Source organism: Pan paniscus, chromosome 10, assembly GCF_029289425.2.
Source record: "Pan paniscus chromosome 10, NHGRI_mPanPan1-v2.0_pri, whole genome shotgun sequence".
NCBI lineage: Eukaryota > Metazoa > Chordata > Mammalia > Primates > Hominidae > Pan > Pan paniscus.
Window position 1 is genome coordinate 9640626 of NC_073259.2, and position 6779 is coordinate 9647404.

At 40.9% G+C, this 6779-nt stretch overlaps 1 pseudogene; it reads left to right on the plus strand.

The window, feature by feature from the left end:
* The first annotated feature begins 1517 nt into the window (after positions 1-1517).
* On the plus strand, positions 1518-3850 carry LOC100991504 (heat shock cognate 71 kDa protein-like; annotated as a pseudogene).
* Positions 3851-6779: the final 2929 nt, after the last annotated feature.

Consider the following 6779-nt stretch of genomic DNA (forward strand, 5'->3'; position numbering starts at 1 on the left):
TTTAAAGCAGAGGAGCTAGAACTGCCACAACAATTTGAAAGATAAATTGGGAGAAATTAGTCTACATGATTTCAAGACTTATCTTACAGCTACAATAAAACAAGATCGTGTGGTGGAAGAAAAGACATACGGTCCAATAAAACAGAATAGAGAACCTGGGAATAGCTCCACACAAATGACCCCAACTGCTTCTTGACAAAGGTGCCAAAGGAATTCAGTGGAGGAAAGATAGCCTTTTCCTTTCTTCCTTCCTTCCTTCCTTCCTTCCTTCCTTCCTTCCTTCCTTCCTTCCTTCCTTCCTTCTTTCTTTCGAGACAGAGTTTTGCTCTCGTTACCCAGGCTGGAGTGCAGTGATGCGATCTCATCTCACCTCAACCTCTGCCTCCCGAGTTCAAGCGATTCTCCTGCCTCACCCTCCCGAGTAGCTGGGATTATGGGTACGTGCCACCACGCCCAGCTAATTTTGTATTTTTAGTAGAGATAGGGCTTCTTCATGTTGATCAGGCTGGTCTCGAACTCCCGACCTCAGGTGATCTGCCCGCCTCGGCCTTCCAAAGTGCTGGGATTACAGGCGTGAGCCACTGCGCCCGGCTGAAAGATAGCCTTTTCTATAAATGGTTTTGAAGCAATTAGACATCCACAGACAAACAAAATACAGAAGAATTTTTTTTAAAACCCTCAAGTCTCATACCTTATGCCAAAGTTAACTCAAAATGGGTCAAGATTTAAATGTAAAAGGTAAAGCTATAAAATTTTTAGAAGAAAATCATCAGGGCTGAGCACGGTGGCTCATGCCTGTAATTCCAGCACTTCAGGAGGACAGCGCGGGCAGATCTTGAGGTCAGGAGATTGAGACCATCCTGGCTAACACAGTGAAACCCCATCTCTACTAAAAATACAAAAATTAGCCGGACGTGGTGGCCCGTGCCTGTAGTCCCAGCTATGTGGGAGGCTGAGACAGGAGAATCACTTGAACCCGGGAGGCGGAGGTTTCAGTGAGCCAAGATCGGGCCATTGCGCTCCAGCCAGGGCAATAGAGCAAGACTCCGTCTCAAAAAAAAAAAGAAAGAAAGAAAAGAAAAAAAAAATCATCAGGATTTAGGCATAAGCAAAGAGTTCTTAGCCTTGACACCAAAAGCTTTTACTCTGCAAAAGACTCTGTTAAGAGGATAAGAAGTCAAGCTACAGACAGAGAGAAAATATTTACAAGTCACATATCTGATAAAATACTCATATCTGGATTATATAAGGAACTCTCAAAACTCAGAAGGAAAAAAGTCAATCCAATTAGAAAATAAGCAAAAGACATGAAAAAATTCATTAAAGAGAATCTACAGATAGCAAATAAGTACATGAAAAAATATTCAATATCATTAGTCATTAGGGAAATGCAAAAAATCATAAGACAGAATTATATGCCTATCAGAATAGCTGAAATAAAAATATTGAATTAGCTCATTGAACTCACCTGCAGCTCTCAGGGTTCCTGTGTCTTTCTTCGTTGTCGGAGCCAGGCCTACGTGCCAGCCACCATGTCGAAGGGACCTGCAGTTGGTATTGATCCCTGCATCAGCTAGTCTTGTGTGGGTGTTTTCCAGCATGGAAAAGTAGAGATAATTGCCAGTGATCAGGGAAACTGAACCACTCTCAGCTATGTCGCCTCTACGGACACTGAACGAATGATTGGTGATGCCGCAAAGAATCAAGTTGCAATGAACCCCACCAACATGGTTTTTGATGCCAAACGTCTGATTGCACACAGATTTGATGATGCTGTTGTCCAGTCTGAGATGAAGCATTGGCCCTTCATGGTGGTGAATGATGCTGGCAGGCCCAAGGTCCAAGTGGAATACAAGGGAGAGAGCAAAAGCTTCTATCCAGAGAAGGTATCCTCTATGGTTCTGACAAATATGAAGGAAATTGCAGAAGCCTACCTTGGGAAGACTGTTACCCATGCTGTGGTCGCAGTGCCAGCTTACTTTAATGACTCTCAGCGTCAGGCTACCAAAGATGCTGGAACTATTGTTGGTCTCAATGTACTTAGAATTATTAATGAGCCAACTGCTGCTGCTTATGGCTTAGACAAAAGGTTGGAACAGAAAGAAATGTGCTGATCTTTGACCTGGGAGGTGGCACTTTTGAAGTGTCAATCCCTTGGTATTGAAACGGCTGGTGGAGTCATGACCGTCCTCATCAAGTATAATACTACCATTCTTACCAAGCAGACACAGATCCTCACTACCTATTCTGACAGCCAGCCTGGTGTGCTGGTTCAGGTTTATGAAGGTGAGCGTGCCGTTTTGAGGATGGAATCTCTGAGGTCAAATCTACAGCCAGAGACACCCACTCGGGTGGAAATTTTGACAACCGAATGGTCAACCATTTTATTGCTGAGTTCAAGCACAAGCATAAGGAGGACATCAGTGAGAATAAGAGAGCTTAAGATGCCTCCGTACTGCTTGTGAACATGCTAAGCATACTCTCTCTTCCAGCACCCAGGCCATATTGAGATCGATTGTCTCTATGAAGGAATCAACTTCTGTACCTCCATTACCCATGCCCGATTTGAAGAACTGAATGCTGACCTGTTCCGTGGCACCCTGGACCCCGTAGAGAAAGCCCTTCGAGATGCCAAATTCGACAAGTCACAGATTCATGATATTGTCCTGGCTGGTGGTTCTACTCGTATCCCCAAGATTCAGAAGCTTCTCCAAGACTTCTTCAATGGGAAAGAACTGAATAAGGGCATCAACGCTGATGAAGCTGTTGCATATGGTATAGCTGTCCAGGCAGCCATTCTGTCTGGAGACAAGTCTGAAAATGTTCAAGATTTGCTGCTCTTTGATGTTACTCCTCTTTCCCTTGGTATTGAAACTGCTGGTGGAGTCACATGACCGTCCTCATCAAGTATAATACTACCATTCTTACCAAGCAGACACAGATCCTCACTACCTATTCTGACAACCAGCCTGGTGTGCTTATTCAGGCTCATGAAGGTAAGCATGCCATGACCAAGGATAACAACCTGCTTGGCAAGTTTGAACTCATGGGCATACCTCCTGCACCCCGAGGTGTTCCTCAGACTGAAGTCACTTTTGACAGTGATGCCAATGGCATCCTCAATGTCTCTGCTGTGGACAAGAGTACAGGAAAAGAGAACAAGATTACTATCACTAATGACAAGGGCTGTTTGAGCAAGGAAGACATTGAACGTATGGTCCAGGAAGCTGAGAAGTACAAAGCTGAAGATGAAAAGCAGAGGGACAAAGTGTCATCCAAGAATTCACTTGAGTCCTATGCATTCAACATGAAAGCAACTGTCGAAGATGAGAAACTTCAAGGCAAGATTAACGATGAGGACAAAGAGAAGATTCTGGACAAGTGTAATGAAATTATCATCTGGCTCAATGAGAATGAGACTGCCAAGAAGGAAGAATTTGAACATCAGCAGAAAGAGCTGGAGAAAGTCTGCAACCCCATCATCACCAAGCTGTACCAGAGTGCAGGAGGCATGCCAGGACGAATGCCTGGGGGATTCCCTGGTGGTGGAGCTCCTCCCTCTGGTGGTGCTTCCTCAGGGCCCACCATTGAAGAGGTTGATTAAGCCAACCCAAGTATAGATGTAGCATTGTTCCACACATATAAAACATTGAAGGATCTAAATTTGTAGCAAATTCTGTGGCAGTTTAAAAAAGTTCAGCTGCTATAGTAAGTTATGGGGCATTCTCAATACTTGAATATGGAATATATGCACAGGGGAAGGAAATAACATTGCGCTTCATAAACACTGTATTGTAAGTGGAAAATTCAATGTCTTAAATACAACCATTTAAAATTGGCACCATAAAAATATTCGAATTAATAGTGCAAGAATGTTTCTTCTCACCACTCCAATTTGTCATTATACTGTAAGTCCTAGCTAGTACATTAAGAAAAGAAAAGGAAATAAAGGGTATAGAAATTGAGAAGAAAGAAAGAAAACTTTATTTGCAGATTACATGATTGTCTATGTAGAAAATTAAAAAAATTCACATACACAAAAACTTGATCTAATAAATGATTATACGAGGTTGCAGGATACAAGGTTAATATACAAGTCAGTTGCTTTCCTATATACCAGCAGTGAACAATTGGAATTTATAATTAAAAACATATCACCATTTACATTAGCACCCCCAAAAATGAAATACTTAGGTATAAATCTAACAAAATGTGTGCAAGGAAACTACATGAGAAAAACTATAAAACTCTGATGAAAGAAATCAACAATCTAAGTAAGTGAAGAGAAAGTCTACCTTCACGAACAGGTAGGCTCAATATGGTTAAGATGTCAGTTCTTTCCAAATAATCCGTCAGTTCAATGCAATCACAGTCAAAATCCCAGCAAGTTATTTTGTGGATATTAACAAACTGATTCTAAAGTATATATGGGAAGGCGAAAGACCCGGGATACCCAACAAATATTGAAGTAGATAAAGCACAAAGTTGGAAAACTGACACTACCCAACGTCAAGACATGCTATAAAGCTACAGTAATCAAGACTGTGGTGCTAGCAAAAGAATAGACAAATAGATCCATGGAACAGAAGACAGAGCCCAGAAATAGACCCATATAAATATAGTCAAATGATCTTTGACAAAGGACCAAAAGCAATCCAATGGAGAAAGGACAGTATTTCCAACAAACATTGCTGAGAACAATCGTACATACAAAAAAAAAAAAAAAAGATACAGACCTTACCCTTTTCACACACAAAAAAATTAATAGTGGATCCTAAACCTAAATGTAAAATACTAAACTGTAAAACTTTTAGAAGAAAATATAGGAGAAAATCTAGATGATCTTGGGTTTGGTGACGACTTTTTAGATACAACACTAAAAATATAATCTATGAAAGAAAAATGTAATAACTTATATTTTATTAAAATGAAAACTTCTGTGAAAGATATTGTTAAGGGAAGGAAAAGACAAGCCACAGACTGGGAGAAAATCTTTGCAAAACACATATCCGATAAAGAATTTGTACACAAAATATACAAAGAACTCTTAACACTCAACAATAAGAAAACAAACAGTCCAATTAAAAAGTGGGCAAGCGGCCAGGCGCAGTGGCTCATGCCTGTAATCCCAGCACTTCGGGAGGCTGAGGCGGGTGGACCACGAGGTCAGGAGATCGAGACCATCCTGGCTAACACGGTGAAACTCTGTCTCTACAAAAATTCAAAAAATTAGCCGGGCGTGGTGGCGGGCCCCTCTGGTCCCGGGTACTCGGGAGGCTGAGGCAGGAGAATGGCGTGAACCCGGGAGGCGGAGCTTGCAGTGAGCCAATATCACGCCACTGCACTCCAGCCTGGGCGACAGAGCAAGATTCCATCCCAAAAATAAATAAATAAATAAATAAAAGTGGGCAAAAGATCTGAACAGGCATCTCACCAAAGGAGATATACACATGACAAATAAGCATATGAAGATATGCTTAATATCACACATCATTAGGGAATGCACATTAAAATAGTAAGATACCACGGCATATTCATCAGAATAATAGCAAAAATTCATAATACTGACACACCAAATGGTGAGGAGGAGGTAGAACAATAGCAACTCTCATTCATTGATGGTGGGAATGCAAAATGATATCGCCAGTTGGAAGAATGTCTGTTTTTTTTAATAGTTTTTGGGGGGAACGAGTGGTGTTTAGTTACATGGATAAGTACTTGAGTGGTGATTTCTGAGATCCTGGTGCATCCATCACCCGAGTGGTGTACGCTGTACCCAATGTGTAGGATTTTGTCTGTTTCTTAACGTTGTCTTACCACATGACCCAGCAGCTGCACTCCTTGGTATTTACCCAAGTAGTTGGAAACATATCCACACAAAAATCTGCACATGAATGTTTATAGAGGATTTATTCTTAATTGCCACAACTGGGAAGCAACCAAGATATCCTTCAGTAGATGAACAGATAAACAAACTGATACGTGGATTCAATGAAGTATTATTCAGGCTGAAAAGAAGTGAGCTATCAAGCCATGAAAAGACATAGAGGAACCTTAAAAGCTTATGGCTATGTGAAAAATATCAATCTAAAAAAATCACATGCCGTATGATTCTAACTATATGAGATTCTAGAAAAGGTGAAATTATAGACACAGTAAAGATAGTAGTTGCCAAAGGGTGAGGGGGACGGAAGGATGAATAGGCAGAGCACAGAGGATTTTTAAGGCAGTGAAGGTATTTTGTAGAGTGTGTTTGGGTACTGTGTACATATCTTGGTATTGTATGGGGGATGCATGACACATTATGCATTTGATAAAATCCAGAGAACTATATAACAGGAAGAGAACCCTAGTGTAAACTGTGGACTTCAGTTAATAATATATCAATATCTAGATTATAATTCAGTTAATAAGGTATCAAATTAGTTAATGAAAACTGTAACTAATAATTTAGCGAATAATATATCATATTGATTTGTTTATTGTAACAAATGTACTACATTAATGGGAGATGTTGCTAATGGAAACTGCTGAGGTGGCAGGGGAAGAGAGGGAGAGGAAGTCTGTGGGGACTCTGCACTGTGTTCAATTTGTCTGAAAAAATATAACTGCTCTAAAATACATCTATTAACTCTTAAAAATAGTTAAATCTTCCATAAAGGAGAATTTTTTTTTTGAGATGGAGTCTCACTCTGTCGCCCAGGCTGGAGTGCAGTGGCGCAATCTCGGCTCACTGCAAGCTCCGCGTCCTGGGTTCAAGCGAATCTCCTGCCTCAGCC